This window comes from Pavona decussata, unplaced genomic scaffold, assembly GCF_977016875.1.
Source record: "Pavona decussata unplaced genomic scaffold, jaPavDecu1.1 SCAFFOLD_391, whole genome shotgun sequence".
NCBI lineage: Eukaryota > Metazoa > Cnidaria > Anthozoa > Scleractinia > Agariciidae > Pavona > Pavona decussata.
The window spans coordinates 82,806-99,999 of NW_028145763.1; the positions used below are offsets into that span (position 1 = coordinate 82,806).

Consider the following 17,194-nt stretch of genomic DNA (forward strand, 5'->3'; position numbering starts at 1 on the left):
GCGTTTCTCACCGTCTTTAATAGTTTCTATACCTCATTTGTCATTTTGCAGAGGATAGATTACAGGCCCCAGTTGATCAAAGAATGGATAGCTTAATCCAGCGGATAAGATGTACTCCAACTAATACACTTTCCACAAAAACTGTCCTCAGCTCCACTCTTTGAACTTTGATCTTTAGAAAAAATATGTATTAGTTTTGAAAGTTTACAAAAGCCAGAAGAGAATAGCAGCAAAATTGCGTAGGCCTGATCTAGGCGGGTCCGGAAGAAACCACTTTGTCCTTTACGTTTTTTCAAAAGTTACCTGCAGACAGATAAACAATCTACACAATAGCAACCCCTTATGTGATTCCGCCCTGCTGAGGGCGTGTGAGCTGCGTAATTATTAGTTTTGTTGGCGTGTGGAAGTGACACATAACGTTGACAACTTTCATAAAGTTTTGTGCTCTTCGCTTTTGGCTGTAAAACCTAGCGGGCTTTTAGGGCTATCTTAATCTCTATTGAAGACGGCCGCGTTCGAAAGATGTATGGAATAGAACAGGTAAGCTTGCTTTTCGAAATTTCTCCCGACATTCCTACAAGTAGGCCATTTGAATCGAATACAGAAACTTACCGTTTTTAACCTTTTTGGAAACAGAATAACAATTTGTTTCACTAAGCAGGCATTACATGAAAGTAAAGCTCACTGGCCTTCATTTGAATGGTCACACTCTAAGATTTCATACGAATGATCCACAGGCTTATGAGTTAGCCCCGACTGCGTAACGTAAGGTTTCAGTCCTTGAGAGAATCTTATCATGTTTTAAATATATAATTTGTTTTGGATCTCATAAGAACAGCTTTTCTGGGACTATGTAATCATTATTAGCCGGATAATTATATTTAAGACCTACATTTATCCAGACCAAGGTCAAGTGACTACTATTTCGGCAGTCTGATTCAAATGATCTTATGTTGTGACTTGCATATTGTTTGTCTGAGTCGTATGCTTCGCAATTCAAATGGCCTGATGAGAACTGTCAGAGAATGAATACCTGCTCAAACAATGAATACAAAAGATAACTTCTCTTAAGCTTCTCGTAGAATGTAAATTTATTCACCGAGGTAGTAATCTCTCTTCGATTTTTTTTTCTGAAATCTTTGCAGCTACTGATTTATACGACGTTAGAAAAAACGTTTATTTCAATGTGTTATGATTTAATTAGTAAAGAGTTTCAGATCCACGCGTTTGGCCAGTTATGTCAACAGTCAATTACCTGAAATTAACTGAACCTGAGTAATATTCAGTGTAGATTGAACTCACAATATTAAACCTTTAGCAACCGATAAGCCCCCGAGAGTAAACTTGCTGCTCTGTCGGTCTTTCATTACATGTTGCTCTTTTGGATTGTATCGCTAAAGCCATTGACCTCACTTATAAATGATGCATTTTTTGACGATGGAAAATCAAAGTCACGCTGATTGCGATTGGAAGAACACAACCAGTTGGCAACGATCATCGAAATTGCGTTCCAGTCATCGAGACTGTGACAGTCAAACATTACCGTAACCTTGAATAGCATAGACCATAAAAACTACAAAGCAATTTCCTGCCAAGGGTTTTAAAATAGTGGCGAAAAGAAACGAATCGAAGACTTCAGATCTTCATATAACAGTGCACAACTTCGTCGGGAAGGCATTGTTGCACACGGATTTGGCGGAAAAAATGACGCCCAGACGAATTTACCACGCAACATTTAAAGTGGTCAAGATACTTTGTTTTAGTTGGAGGCTATTCAGTTTTTCACATATATAACAAGAATATTCTCAGTGGATTATCCGCTGTAAAGCTTATCTCCTCCGTGGAGACACTTGTAAACGTTAAAAATATATCAAGCCGATTTTTTAAAAAGGTGTTTGATGAAAACTTGGGCACTCTTCGTGAGACGACATCGACACACGGCGCAAGGTGGCCCCGAGTAAGGTTTGGAATACCGCGAAAGAGAGAAGAGAGGGAAAAAAGACTGCACGACCTTTTGTTTTTATATTGGCACCGTTCGTACTCTCAAAGAAGCATGACTTGAGCGTGCCCGTTTCGCGTTAGATATGCAGTTAAGGTTCCTCTTGTTACCGTAGAGACTTCGCGGGAGACGTGGTGCTCTAGAATTATTATTTTAAGGTTAAATTATCGGATTAACCTCTATGTACAAAGTGAGAGGTAAGATATTTGCCGTTATTTGCCGTGGTACCACGTTCTTGACCAAGTCACTTTTATTGACGTTACCTTCCTTCATCGTATCAATCAAAAACGACAAATTACCGGACAGGTATCTTTTCCGCAAATACGACAAATATTAAATGAAGATGAAAAAAATGTTACATCAATCGAAAACGAGTCTAAAATCCCGTCCTGGTTTACCAGTCTACTGTATTAATTTGAGAAGGATATCCGTGTGACTTTCCCTTTCGTTTTTAGACCGGAACCCCGTCCTTCACAGGGTTCATATTGGACGAGTTTTTACGTCTTAAGATGAGCTTTCATCTCTAATATGATCTGGTAATTGCGGTTTGAGAAAAGAAAACTTCGGTCACTTGTGCAAGAAGTGTTCTGGCTCTTAATGAGTCTGGGTGTCAGCAATGTAATAAGGAATATAGAAAAAGAAAAGATGGAGTTTCTGTTTACAATGTATTCGCTTGGTTTACTGGATGTGCTCAGAATAAAATTAAACAAGACTTCCCTGCAGGAGCTCCTGACCCGATTAAATTTGTTTCTCTTCCTCGTATATTTGTCAAGTGGCCATGTAGTTTTGGATTCATATATTAGTCCACTTAAATCTTAATCGGTCTTAATCGTTTCTAGCTGTTTACTTCTTTTATTCATGCATGTGGGCCAGACTGGTAAAATATTTGTGTTTCTTTGAATGAGAACAAAAGAAATTACATTAATTAAAATAGATGGATTGGGCTTGTTATGAAAGAATAAAGAAATATATTGATGCTTGAAATAACTGATCTCGTTATATTTGTACGTACGCAATTTTTAAAATCTGCAATAGCGATTATGATTTTTCAGTGAAATGATGCAATGAAAACATTTGAAACAAAAAGGAAATAAAATAAAGTTATTTTTTAAGTTCCTCTTTGTCATTCATGTTCACACAAAATCCCCAATTGCAACTAAAAATACCTTTCCGATATATGCCCGAGGGTGAGCATTAGAAACTGGGTTCACATGGTTTGTTTTGATACATTAAGTAACATATTATGAGCACAAAATCCATGCCTGTATTAATTTTAAGTAGTTTATTCGCACACCGGATATTACGATTAACCTTGACAAAAAAATGCCTCCCAAAATGTCAAGGTGAAAAATTGCTGAAATATTTCCGTCGACGTTCTGTTTTACTGAAAGTTTGGGGGCGTAAATAATTGCTCAATATTGACAGTGCGATATTGACCCGGCACGTAATCTTTTTCATCGATCATTCAGTTTTTGTTTTAAAAATGTTACAGGTGAACGAGTGCGTTTGAAGAAATCGAGAAGTAGCTCATGTGAGCACGAGAGAGGTCTTAACCTGAGTCAAGTGAGTATCGATGATAACCATTTATTATCGACTTTACACAGGATACTTTAACTCTTAGGTGTAAAACACTTCGGAGTACCTACTACCTGTTGTGTAGGGAAACGGGCTGTGCGGTCTAGTAACAAGTGTTTGTCGCGTTTGGCATCACGGATCTAGAAACAGTCCGGAGTACTACTGACGAGATTGGCCAGGACTGGGAGTCGTATAAGTGGGTAAGACACTAAACTCTATAGCGAAAACCGTGGATCGTACTGTCTTTAAACGACTGACCGGTTGGAATCAGAAAAATGGCCAACAGTGGTTGTCAGTTGGGTCAACTGCTGACAGTCGCATAAATGCAACATTGTGTTTTTGAAGTCAGAGATCGCAAATTAGTTTTCAGTCCTAGTGTTGTGATCAATTCTGAACAACTTTGAGGGGATTTGGTGTCAATGGAGACTAATGCCAGTAAGGCACGAAGGTTTTATCCATCAGGGATTCAAAGCAAGCATGCTTAATTTTGCGTCCTCTGTATTTATTGAAGTTCACCATGCAATGTGCACCGCTGCTACTCCGGTAGTGAAGTTCAAGAACTGCAATTCAAAGTCAAAAGCACCCACTGAAAACAAACTGCCGCGTTGCTTGAGAATAACAGAGAAATAGAGAATTTCAATCAAAATTCTTAAGCTTTATTTCGAGGAGTTGAAAGTGGGTTTTCGACGTGCAAAGCAAAGAGCATGCAAAATAGACATCTCGCCAAATTTGCCTGTATTGAACGGATACTTCTAGTGACTGCCTGAATATTCACTCAGTTAACTCATGATTTTCCTCGAAAGTGGTGAGAATTTTATCTGTTTCGTAGATAAGATGCTCGTTTGATGTTAGTTTAAGGTAGGCGTATTGTTCGATTTCCATTAACTAAGTTTATAAATAAGGTCATTGATGGCTGGCCCGACAAAGAAAAGTCAACAACTTCAGTTGAGTCAATACACCGGAATACGAAAAAATATTTACTGGTCCGTGATGTATGATGGAGAGATAAATTCTGCCATTGTCCAAAATAGAAGTGTTTGTACATTTTTCCCGATTTCCTCGAAACTATGCAGTACCATCCAGCTGTCAAGGCAGTGAACCATTTCACTTTTATTTGAAATCATGACCCATGTCATCTGTTCAATGAAAAATGGATGTATTTGCAGGCCCAGTCTTTAATTATAAAGCGACAAAGGCAGCCTGACCGGCGCCAATATTCCGTTTATTGAGTGAATCAGTTTTCGAGAAAGAAAACTGATAATCTTTTGAAACTGTAAGTTAAATGATATTCGTAAGCCATAGATTTTATTGATAAAATCTGAAGGATATGTTTGGGAAAGGAAGTGTGTATCTTTTACAGTCTTTTGTGATTGTCCATTTGAGATTTTGCCGCAGGATAATTGTCAAGGCTTTTGGTAGTCCGGTTGCTTCCCGTGCTCAAACTGTTCAGTACAAGTAAAAACATCTTTGCCAGCTATTGAAAAATCCGGACTGCGAAATTTTTTCCGGGATCAGTGTATGAAAATCGCCGATTAGCACTGTCTTTGACGTCTCGGTATTCAAATTCCAGAATTTGATTTTTATTCTTGCTGAAGTGGTCTTACTTTAAAAAGACTGGCTCGAAATCGTAGAATATAAGATACCAGGACGCACTGGTGGATTCAGCAAGCGGCAGAGAACATTGATTCCCACTGATCTGTGCTATTAAAAAAAAACATATAATTTAAATTATCCAATACGTGTTATTAATTTTAGGGCGTCTTGATCACCATGCGTTAAAAATAAACATGACTTGGATTAAGAACCAAGTTAATTTGTGAGCATAAATTCAGGTGAATGGCATTGAAGTAAGCATTACTCAGTTCCTGTTGATGTATTGTTTGGTACGCTGTAGAAGATGCATGGTTCGTACGTACTTTTGAGTCAGTGGATGAAATCATCAACTGTAACAATTAAATCAGTATCAAATGAAAGCTATACTGATCAGATCGTTCCTGTGCAGCTTCTTGTTCTAACCTTTGAGGGGTCTTTGAGACTGTAGATAAAGCAGCTAGTAAAATGAAAGCTTCAGAACTGTAGTTTTCTGTGAACGAAATGGTTCTAACATTTTTAGTCTGGTCTGTGGATGAATTCCTCCGATGATTCACTCAACTGCGAAGTCCTATCAGATTCTTGTACAATTTATTATGCTGTGCGAGGCATGCGCAGTAAGCAGAGAGACAGTTATCGGCTGTGCAGTTCGTTTGTGAACACTGGTTTGTTCTAAAAGAACTAAATTTTAGAAAATATGGCAACTTGACTAAGACAGCTACAGCACAAAATCTTAATTGTTTTATTAAACAAATCAATGAAGTCACTCTAAGAAATATTAAGACAATGAATCTATTGTTGTCAGCGGGGTAAAAATTAATCAGTCGCCCAAAGTTTTGTGGTTTTTAAAGGGAGTACAGACCACAGCGCTTCGCTGATTTCATTTCATTAGAGCTAAAGAATTTATAGCTTATGGGCACTAAAGTTAAGAGAGAACATTCGACAGCACGCACTCCTTTTTCACTGTATGACCCTGTATCAGCAACCAAGACAAACGAACTGGAATGTCGAAGCCTTCAATCACTTATCATCCCGCCAAACGTCTTTCTTGAGTATCCTGTAAAGCTTTTTAGTCTTTTGTAGACTTTCGTGTCCCCGGCATCATCTGTAGGCTGCTAATACGTCGGCTTCTGTTAAATTTGCTACTGTGGGTGAGAACAATCCCACCGCCAAACTAAAGAATTGTTTTGATACTTAAATCTAAACGTTGATATTTATAGATTATGCCTGAGGCAAGCTGAAAATTAGTTTTACCGTTCTGCCGTTCCTGACAGGGATGACAAATTCATGTAGACCGTTGGAGATAAAGACGAACTCTACTTTTTTTCCGTTCCTTCGTTAAATGCATGAAATCTACTTTTGCCGGTTGGAGGAGCATGGAAGATGAGCTTAGGCCGCTAAGTTTGTCGGGGATCTAGAAAGATACACGAGTTTTAAGCGTCTAGGAAAGTGTTCCTTTTCCCGATCCCGACCACGAAGGACAACTCTATTTCATTGTAAGGAAAAAAGCTGCTCTCTAGCCGCACAATCTAAAAACAATTCTTCGCAGATAAATCGTGGAAAATGAACAAAAGATCGGCATAAAAAAGAAAGACGAAAGACTGGCATCTAATTGTCCCTCCGGCGACTTAGAGTTTTTATCAGTTTAGTCCCGTGCTCGTGACACCTAAATGCTACAATTTTCATGAAAAGTGTGCTGAATTATAAATAAATAATAATTAATATACTCGAGTTTGCGGTCAGTTCGTACTTTACTACTTTCAGAACTGAGATATTCCAAACTTTCTAAAAAAAAAACCCAAGTTTGGAGAACGATGAGCGTTCCTTTCTTGCGTGATTTAGCTTAACAGTTGCGAATTAAATGGATGAAATCCTAAAGTGTGACCATTCAAATGAAAGCTGCGGAGCAGTACTTTCCTGTGGTGTTTCAAATTTTTACGTCTGTGGATTAAATCCTAAAGTGTGAACATTTAGTTGAAAGCTACTGAGCAGTACTTTCCTGTGGTGCTGTTTATTATGCTGTACAAGGTGGTTCTGACTTTTGGGTCTGTTGATTAAATCCTAAAGTGTGACCATTTAGATGAAAGCTACTGCGCAATACTTTCGTGTGGTGCTATTCATTGCTGTTCAGGTTGGTCCTACCTTTTGTGTCTGTGCACGTGGAGGATCAAGTGTTGGGTCAATCGAATGAATTCTTTTGAAGACTACTCTCGTGTCGGGTGTTGTCTGCGTCTGAGAGCAGCCGCTCAAAGCGAAATGTGAAGTATTTCATCAGCTTTTATTTCGAGTGCTCTTGGGCCTAGTTATGTTTGTTCTCAACCAGTCTTAACCTTGTCAACTTTTAACCTTCCTTCTCTCTTCATAGCCTCTCTATAGTATTGTTTTGCCTTTATGCCAAACATTTCATTTTTATTTATCTAATTTCCATTCGATTAAGCTCGGTAAACAGGTCGTTTGTGTTAGCCACTATTTCAGTTTTAAAATACCCGACTTAGCTGTAACCCAGATGATCAAGAAATGTCCAAGCTATGTTGACACACAATACATAACCGGATAAAACAATGAATCAAGTAGATCAGTGCTTTGAGTAGGTTCATCATGCAAATTATAGTCAGACCCAAATATTAGGCTTGTGGTTTTGGCAGCAACATTCAGTTTTGCTGTGATAATACCTCTCGTTTGTTTAAGATCACCGATCGAAGTAAACTGGCCTTTTTCAGAAGGAATAATTAAATTTGAGACATGGGGCTCAGACCTCATTACAGCTGTTATTCGGTTTTGTAAAATGAAGTGAACCCCCATTCCCCACAGTAGCTTTCAAAGGTTAGGATCTCCCCCCCCCCCCCCCCCAAAAAAAAAAAATGGAGGACTCGATGTTTGTTGACTGCTAACATCTCGTATGCCTGCAACACCGCCATCTTAACTTATTGACCCACCCTTGTTATTTAGTAATTCTACCACAAGAAGGGTAAATAAACCAATTTATTTATTTATTTATTTATTTATTTATTTATTTATTTTTTTTTATGAACGGTGGTGTGGACCCTTCCCTGGAAAATCTATGAAAATCGATCTGACTATACAAAAACCATTACCAGGATTGCTTATGTCGGAAAATGTCAGCCCTAAGTTCATATTAAATTTGTGTTAATTCAATGCCATATTTTCTTCATGCGTCGCTTATCAATTTATGTATTTGCCCAAACCGAGACAGACTTTGTCCTGAAGGGAGTGTTCGCTCTTTTCAAAATTGCCTTTACCCGAAAGTCTTTCTGGATACCCACTGCACTTGTAACCGGCCCACTCCGCTTTCCCGTTCCAGAGAAGGACCACGTTTTGAAATACTCAGGCTTTGATTTAGTTGTGGAAGCGTTAGGAATGCATGTAGTGGTTAGCATGTCGAACGTTTAATCGGAATATTGAAAAGCCAGTGTCTTTTGGGCTACTTTAATTGTGTTGTTTCCGTAAAGGTAATGTTACGGGAAAATTTTTAATGCAACACTGCGCGCGAACAAATTGCTTCCTTATTGTCCGCGTGCTTTTTACACGAGAGCAAGAAATGGTTTGTGTACCATCACCTTTACACAAGAAACTAAACGGCCTCATTGTTCCCCTTGTGTAAGTAACTAACAGCAAAATGCTGAGGTTACCATGCGATAGACCAGTATCCTACATAGGGAGAACTCAGTAATAATATTCTCAGTTACTTCACGCTATAGAAAAGAAATCGGACTTAATAAAGCATCGGCCATGTGGGCCGTGCCCATAGCTAGTGTGCAAACTTGCCATTTGAAAAAGATCGAATACGTTATCCGATATAATCCATGCGTAAGTACTTCTCTTAAGCGACCGTCTCCTTTAATTACTAGGTCACTTTGTCCTCTTTCCTCGTACATGTACATGTCGGATCGCTAACGAGCGAGTTGACTTCGTTCGTTTGTGCTAATCATTCCGAAGCGCAAACGAGCACAGAGCGCCTATTTCTTCCCCCTCCCACCATACACTTAGAAGCCTCATTTGATTCAGACAAAATGGTTGGTATTGGGATCTAAGTCGCTTCCTTTAGGGCGCTTTTGTTAAATAGCCAATTGGACAGTTGCAGTTGTTAAACTCGTTTGTAGTTTTTAATCTCTTTAATTTTTTTTTACAGCTAGTCGAACCTACGCGCCAGTTGAGTGCTGAGTATTCTAGAAGAATCTAGAGATATCCACATCACCTGTAAGTACTAAAACTTTTTTTTCTTTTCCTGACCGTGCATGCATGGCTACGAGATCTGTTAGCACATCTTAGCAAGTGTGAATAGTTTATACAATCTCGACAGTTTAAAATGCTTGTGTTTTTTTATAACGTCAAATAACGAGATGTTGAAGGACATTTTGCACCAAGGAATTTTGGCCATTACATGAGGTTCAGTTAATAAAGTAAAAGTAGCTGAAGTGGTTGGAATTTCCGTACGATAAAAGACTCTAATCGCGATAAGAAACCACACACTGTAAGCCAATAAGCTGTCTAATCTGTGGAGACTATATCAAAACCTTCCGGCGTTGTGGAGGACTTTGTATAAGACCGTTTTTGGACTGAGCAGAGGGACTTGCTATCAACAGGCTAACGTGAGTACTTATAATCAGTTTTTCGGATTCATGAGTAGAAAACACAATTTCGCCTTCTATTTCAAACCTCTAGCTATTTCCAATTCCCCCAATCCGGAGCGATAATGTTTATAGTTACGTTTTACTGGCTATCTAATATGCGCTTGTTCTTGAACGAATTTTGATTTCCTTTGATGTCTTCAAGGAAGTGGAAGTCTACCGTCAGGCAATCAGTTGGTATACGGCCTGCTAGCTTCCTTGCTGTTGTTTGTAATCAGTGATTTTCTACCTAACGTGAACGTTTCAAGGTGAAAGCCTACCCATGAAGGACCTAAACACAAACGACGCAAATGCGATACTTCGGTGATAAATCTGCCATTTGATTGCCCTCAAGATAATCTGTTTATCTCTGTATTGGACTATCCAGAACACTGAATTCTCTGTTTTTAGCGTTAAATGCCGTTCGATGATATTATCAGTCCATTACAACGTATTGTGATAACCATTTTGCTTATAAATTACGAACATTAAGCACAATCATCCTTCAATGATATCCCTTTACATGCAAAATTTCTGGGTGTAGCTTATCGTGAGTGATCTCCAGACTCACGAAACCAAAGGGTTAACGTAAACATTTGGTATTTATCAGTGATGTAAATAGAAATTATTGCCTATTCGAAATTTTTGATGACTGTTTGTCTAAAACTACACTAGAATTGAATGATTGCTCTATAGGAAATGGTTTAATTACTCTGACAATGAATGGAATTTGATTGTTCAAGTCAAGCTTTTCAGGGTTGTTTTCATCAACAAAATGTTTATTTCTTGAATAATCAACATTAAAACATTTGACAGCAAGATTCTACTGTAATGATGCAATTATCGAACCCAATTATTTCGATCTTCATTCACGCTTCTTGACTAACTGCGCAACTTCTGATTTATCAATCAATATGTCTTTTTCTTGCTCTGTGCTGTTACTGTGTTACTTGGGTATCTGGCGATGGTCGAATTCATGCAGAATGGATAAAAGAGGACGCAAACTTGAAAACATATTTTCTACAGTCCGGCTTATTTAACGTTTAGACACTTGTAAATGCAGAGGCAATAGATTGCATAATGTTCCTTGATAAAGCATCCCCACCCTAAACCCTAGATGTTCAATTCCGATGGAAAATCGCGATCGTATCAGTCAGTGAATGGAAGCCTCAGTTGATGGCTGGCAATGAGACCTTTTCAGCAATGTTTTTCTATGGTGCGATGGTCGTTTCCCAATGTTTTTCTAAGCTTCACCACAACCTGCGATCATTAATTCTTGTGAAGATTATGAACTAAGAACTAAGGAATTCTTGAAGAGAAATGTTTCTAATCAACACCCAGTGCTCCCAAGTCCGTGGTATTACATAACCTGCCCAATGTTTCATCTTTGGAAAAGGTCCAAAAACGACGCCGCAAAATCGAGCCGCGTTTGACCTCAGTTGATGTGTTATGTGTATGTAGGGACCTCATTTACTACTCACTCTAGCCCCAACTCTGAGGAACACTGATTTTGTAATTTCTGAACTCTCAAAAAACGATTTTAAGGTGTGGTTTTTGTTTTGTCTCTAAAGGGAACTTTTTAAAAATGTTTGACAGAGAAACTGGTGCACAAGTCACTCCAGATTAATTTTCTTCTTACATGGCCATTCTTTCCCCTAATGCAATATCAGTGCGTGCATCTATAGATAAGAACCCTCTCTTGTAAGAACCTAAAACATGTGTTGCCAGGTTTAACTTGAGTCTCAGACACCATCTACATCAAGACAGACCGAGAATATAAGCAATCATGAACTTAAAAAAAAATAAGGAGAGAGAAAAACTGAGATACTACATTTCTCGCAATCATGAGTCTGATTCCCTGCTCAGCATGTATGAAATGTTAAAGCACGTGATTTCCCCTAACACATTTAAGTGGTGTGTTCTCCTTAGACTTCAGAGGTGAGACGTTGTAGACCATGACACGAAATGTAACTTGCTATTGCTGTGTCTAACACCGTAGGCTATTTTGAGCTGGCTCTCGCTGGATCGAAAAGGAACTCTATTGCATAACCTTGGATCCTGTATACAGTAATTTGGAACAAACTTCATATTTCTCCAACGAATTTTTGTTTTCCGGGGGCGTTACAAGTACAAACTACTGCACTAACGAATGTTTGATTTTATAAACAGAGTTTGTAACTTAAGGTCATTTGGCCGCCGTAACTAAGAGATTCGAGTGCCGACGCTTAATTCGAGCCTTAGCCCTTCGTCAGAGCAGATCTAAAAAGCGGAATCCAAACTTATATAATCCGGATATCTCCTTTGATATTGTGAAGAGTTTACTTGGCCCCAAAGGCCCCACAATTGTCAGTGTAATTCAAACATGTCGCTCATATCTGTGTTACATTTGGTGTTCGGTTCGGCAATACTTTCGGCGTCACTCCTCCTTCCCCATCCAAGATTTCTAAATGTTTCAACAGCTCAGTTCCTTTACTTATTGATCCAATTTTTATCGCAATCATCACTTGCCGGCTTTTCATACACCGCCAAAATTAGCGTGACCTTACTCCTCAATTTTAGCCCGCTCAAATAGAAGCACGTAATACTACTAATTTTAATTCTCGTGAAACCCAGTAACACCATTTTATCTTGTCAAAGATCTGAAACACAAGAAAATTGTTACTTTTTTGTAGTTATCAGTTGTACGTCCTTAGAGTGTTAAAGGAGCAAAGACCTCCTAGCCAACGAAGCATGCATTTCTGCTCTCTGAACCTAACCCACTCGCTCCCTCAACCTCCTCTTCAATCGGGACCCGTAGATTTATGTAGATAAGCCAATGATCTAAGCTAATCTGATAAACGGTTCCTTTTTGGCAAGCTGTTTAGTTTAGCGGCAGCTTTAAAGTCTGGCGATAAACGATTCCTAATTCCTTTTTCGCTGGTTTACTGTCAGATAGCTAGGATCAGTTAAGTTAAAGGAAACTTTAAGCCGCCGTTACACGTTGAAACTTTAAGCTGAAACTTGGGTGCAACGGCGCTGCGAAACAAGTTTCAGCAGGCGTTGTGCCGTGTAACATGGTCGGTTTCGTGAAACTTTTTCGAACTTCCGTTGCGAGACAAGTTTCACGAAAAGTAGAACCGCTTTCTACTTCTGCAACGGCTTGCAACGGTCGCAGTGGTGAAAAAACAACAGTTTCACCGTGTAACACCACTTCGTGAAACTTGTCTCGTTTGCCGTTGCACACAAGTTTCAGCTAAAAGTTTCAACGTGTAACGGCGGCTTTAAGTGGATAAGGGCAACCTGCGGCACTGTGTATGAAAACTATGATTCACCTGAAGCCAATAGGTCAAGGAATGAAAATGCCTGCGAATACTGTGAATACTGTTTATTACATCTACACGAAACAACGATAGCAAAAGGTTAAAAAACAAGTCGATTATGATGTATCAGTAGTAGATAATTGAATTAAAACAGCTTCAGTCATGAACTAACAACATAAATATAACATCAATGTTTTTTTTTCTACGATAGCCTCATTTCATCAGTGGGTGTACAGAGTACATGTGCTCACTGCTCGCCCGACCATACCAGCACGCGGGATTCATTACCCTAAATTAAACAATGGTGGCCAAAAATAAACTTCAAGTGCCTCCGGTGTTAGTCGGAAGACGCCAAAACTGATAAACTTTCTCCAAAAGTACAAACTCAAGTGTTTATCGTACGCGTCGTTCTTGAATGTTCCAAGCTAGCAACAAGAGGTGTATTAATGATATTACCCTTAGACAATGAACAGAAATTGTAGCTGTAGCAGACATATTTGGATATACTTATTGATCGAGGATGTAATCTTGCCCTGCAGAATACACGCCCAAATATTTTCCTTTTAAAATAAGAAAGTCACCTGAAACTGTAATTCTTGCTCCAATTTTTAAATCAAAATTAATCGGGTTTAGTAAGAGTAAAATATGAAGTTAAATACACACATTTTTTTTACGTGTGGTCTTTGGCAATTACGGTCGTTGATTAGAAAATGTCATTTTTATTCTATTTTCTATAAATGGAGGTCACACAGGTCGAGAACAATCTGGTTTAAATTAATCATCACACAAATATCGATATCGTAACAATCAATACACGGGCCGGTAAATAATATTCGATATCAAACTCTGTAAACGTTTGTTTGTTATGCATGCATGTTCTGCTCGCCCGCCCGCACTCCGCGTGCTCCTGTTTTCAAAGAAGTGTAAATTAAGTGTAAGAGCTTCTAGTTCTTACTGTTCTTCTGAAGTCTCAAACGTTCAAGTGAGTGTTGTTCATCGCAGCAACGCAGAGACCACAAAGGTAAGTTTTGAGTAAGTCAAACGGAATCTGAAGAATCTTTCATGGTCTTTCATGTTTTCCTTGGTCGCAATGGATAAGTGCTTTCCGTGAAGATCTAACAGATTCCAGATTATTTCCCTGTTTCGTTTACTCTGGCCTTCAGTTATGTTTTATTAACAGAGAGATGGGGTGTAGGGTAGTTTCTAAAGGAACTGTGCTGTGGAAAAGGGAAAAGGAATATTTGGTTTTATTTGTCCACTGTTAAGACGTTTTTGAGAGCTGGCGTCTCGAATGCTTGCCCTTCGGTCAGAGGGTGGCCACATTACCTTATCAAAAACCTTATGTAAAACCAAAAATATGTTATATTTAACCTGGCTGCCAAATCTGTGCCGTCAATGTCACTTTCTACTTTCCTGAAAGCCTTTAAGGATTCAGAGTTTGGAATAGGCGGATAGGACTTCATTCAAACACTCAAAAGTTTTAAACACAGACGTCGACTGGAGGCGTCATCGAGCTAAAAGTAAAGGCCAGGAGATAGTTGAATTTCGAATTTTAGCTCAAATGGGCATTCTTTTATGATTATTGATTACCTGAGAACTAACAATTCATTTCTTCTGAACTTAAAATATCTGGCGAAGAACATTAAAGATCTCAGAGCCAACGGAAACGCGTGCCTGTATCATCGTTATGTATAGTATACAGTTGACCTCCTTTTAATCCCCCTCTAAGAGTCATTTTATTAGTCACGGAAGTTACCGATGTAAAACCTCGTCATCCTTCTCAATTGAAAGGTTTGAAAAATCATTTTTTTTTTTTAATTATATATTTGAATCTGCATCACTGAAGTTTTTCTTGAGATGATTGATTGCATGTTAAACCTGTACATTTAGAAGCGTTTAGAAAGCTCCATTTTGTGGTAGATTATACTGAATCTGACGAATATCGGGTCCTTCTGTCTCAGACAGGAGCAAAAAGGAAACGAAACAAACACATCTGAAGGCTCCCATGTGAATCCGGGCCGAGATTAACTGACATTGTCTTTTTCGTGAAAGGAATGCTTTTCATCGGTATCTAAGTACTCCCCAAAAGAGATGTTGTAAGTAGATGTACCAAAATAGAAAGAATGGCTGCCTTATTGGTCTATTTCCTTCTAGCACTTAAACTTCTCTCGTGTTGCTGAGCATCTATTGGTTACCTCTCGTACCGTAGTGTCCACTCAATGCAGAGTTCAGATAACTACAATCCCACAATACAATAGCATCTATGGACACATAACACAGAGGACGCGTGCTTTGATGGTCTTTGATTGTTCCGGCAGTGGAAAACCATTAGCCATTATTCACTGTGGAAACAAATAACTTCAAACTTCTGTTCCGTAACTAAACAAACTGGGAGCGCTTTCCATTTGTATCGAAAGACCAGTGAGAATTTTCCGCCAAATGGAACAGTACAATTCGCGTCTATGGAAAAACCCGTTGCTCCGGTGGGAAGTCGAATGTTCCTTTCCACTGAAAATCAGTTTGTTCATCAAGCCGCCTATTTCTTCAAGTAGCATGATAAGATATGATACAGTGATATTCCGGTAATTACAGTAAAACGAGAAAAAAAAGAATATATATAAGAAAGGAACGTTCCACTCGATATCCTACGGAACGACCGGTTTTTGGTTACAAATGGAAAGCGCTCTACTAACGTTCTTCTATATCTCCATTGAATTATGGAAAACCTGCTCGTGAATTAAGCCTTAGACAACAAGAAATGTGATCGAAACATGAGCGAAGGCCGCGACCCTCTTTTTCCTACTGTTAATTTAAAAGAATTACATAAACAGACATAGAATAATATATTTACGGAGCAAACAAGCGAGTTTCTAAAAATAGGGAAGGGTACGTGGAAACATGCACCCCAGGAAATACATTTACAGCTGTTTAAACCTGTTTCATCTGCAGTCAATAGTTTTGTTTTTATGTAGTGACCCAAGTCTAGCCACTGCCCAAAAAGCAAGAAAAGGAAGCGCTGTATACGTACTCCTTCAGTATGAAACAAGCCGCAAAAAGTAATCTTCTGTTTTTATAAGTATCACCGCCGGCCTGGCCATGATCAAATTTACGGCATTTTTCATATTTTGCGAGGATAAGAAGTTAACCTACAAAAATATAACATTATAGATTATAGGTCAAGACCGAACATTTTTGTTGTTGTTTCTTACGTACTAGCCGCGTTGTCTATTCCATGCACGAAACGTCAATCTTGTTTGTAGTTACTTCTATTGGTCTCTTAACATGATTTTTTAAAGTTTATTACCTATTTCAATTCTAGTGTTTTAAAACTCAAAAGCGATACCACCAAAATTAAAGCAGAATAGAATTTCACATAAATCATTAATTAATAATTAATTTTACATAGATTAATTGTTTTTAAAGTCGTCTTATAACAAATCTGCTTAAAATAAAAACGAAATGAAAACAGAATATCTGCTGCTCGTTAATGAGTTGTACAAAATGATCATAAAGGAAGTTATTTTCCTCTGTTCTGTAAATATTTTCGTTCAACTTATCACGGGTTATTCTTTTTGGTGAAAAGTTACCGGATATATTTAACCTTTCAATTTTTTTTTTCAGTTGAACAAACATTTTTTTAAACAAGTAACTGCGGTGGTGATTGAAAGGTAGTTAGAATATAAGGGTTCTCGATTAATCGGAGGAAAGCCTCTCTCGGAAACTATTTGTCTCCTTGTAAATCCCGTGAACCAAAACTCAAGAGAACACATATTAACTTTAGCATCGTGGTTCCGTCAATCAATTCTTTTTTGCAATTGAATACTCACATGCGACATCGTTTCGGGTCCACCGTTAGCCCCCCAAAAAACTCTCCATCTGAAACGTCCGATTAAGTCCAGCCGGTCTTCATCAACATTGCTTTTCCTAGAGGACCTAGAGGGGGTAAGCATTAGCGAGTAATATGTTTGCGTGATGCGTGCAAAGGAGACACGCATACACAATCCCAATACTCGGCGTTTGTTGCCGTGTGACAATGTAAACAGTTGATTTTATCTCAGTTGATAATAAAAGAACTATTTGAAGAAGCCCGGTTGAATGGCAGT

At 38.5% G+C, this 17,194-nt stretch overlaps 1 protein-coding gene across 3 annotated transcripts in view; it reads left to right on the plus strand.

The window, feature by feature from the left end:
- The first annotated feature begins 417 nt into the window (after nucleotides 1-417).
- LOC146451207 (cartilage oligomeric matrix protein-like) overlaps nucleotides 418-17,194 on the plus strand; it is a 59,255-nt gene continuing 42,478 nt past the window's right edge. For 2 of the 3 annotated variants that reach the window (XM_085099285.1, XM_085099291.1), the window contains exons 1-3: nucleotides 418-540; nucleotides 3,492-3,562; nucleotides 9,315-9,382. The gene's annotated coding sequence lies outside the window, so the exon portion shown is untranslated. Of the gene's footprint in view, nucleotides 541-3,491; nucleotides 3,563-9,314; nucleotides 9,383-13,981; nucleotides 14,117-17,194 lie in introns of those variants that run through there. The other variant, XM_085099288.1, reaches the window with a different exon arrangement.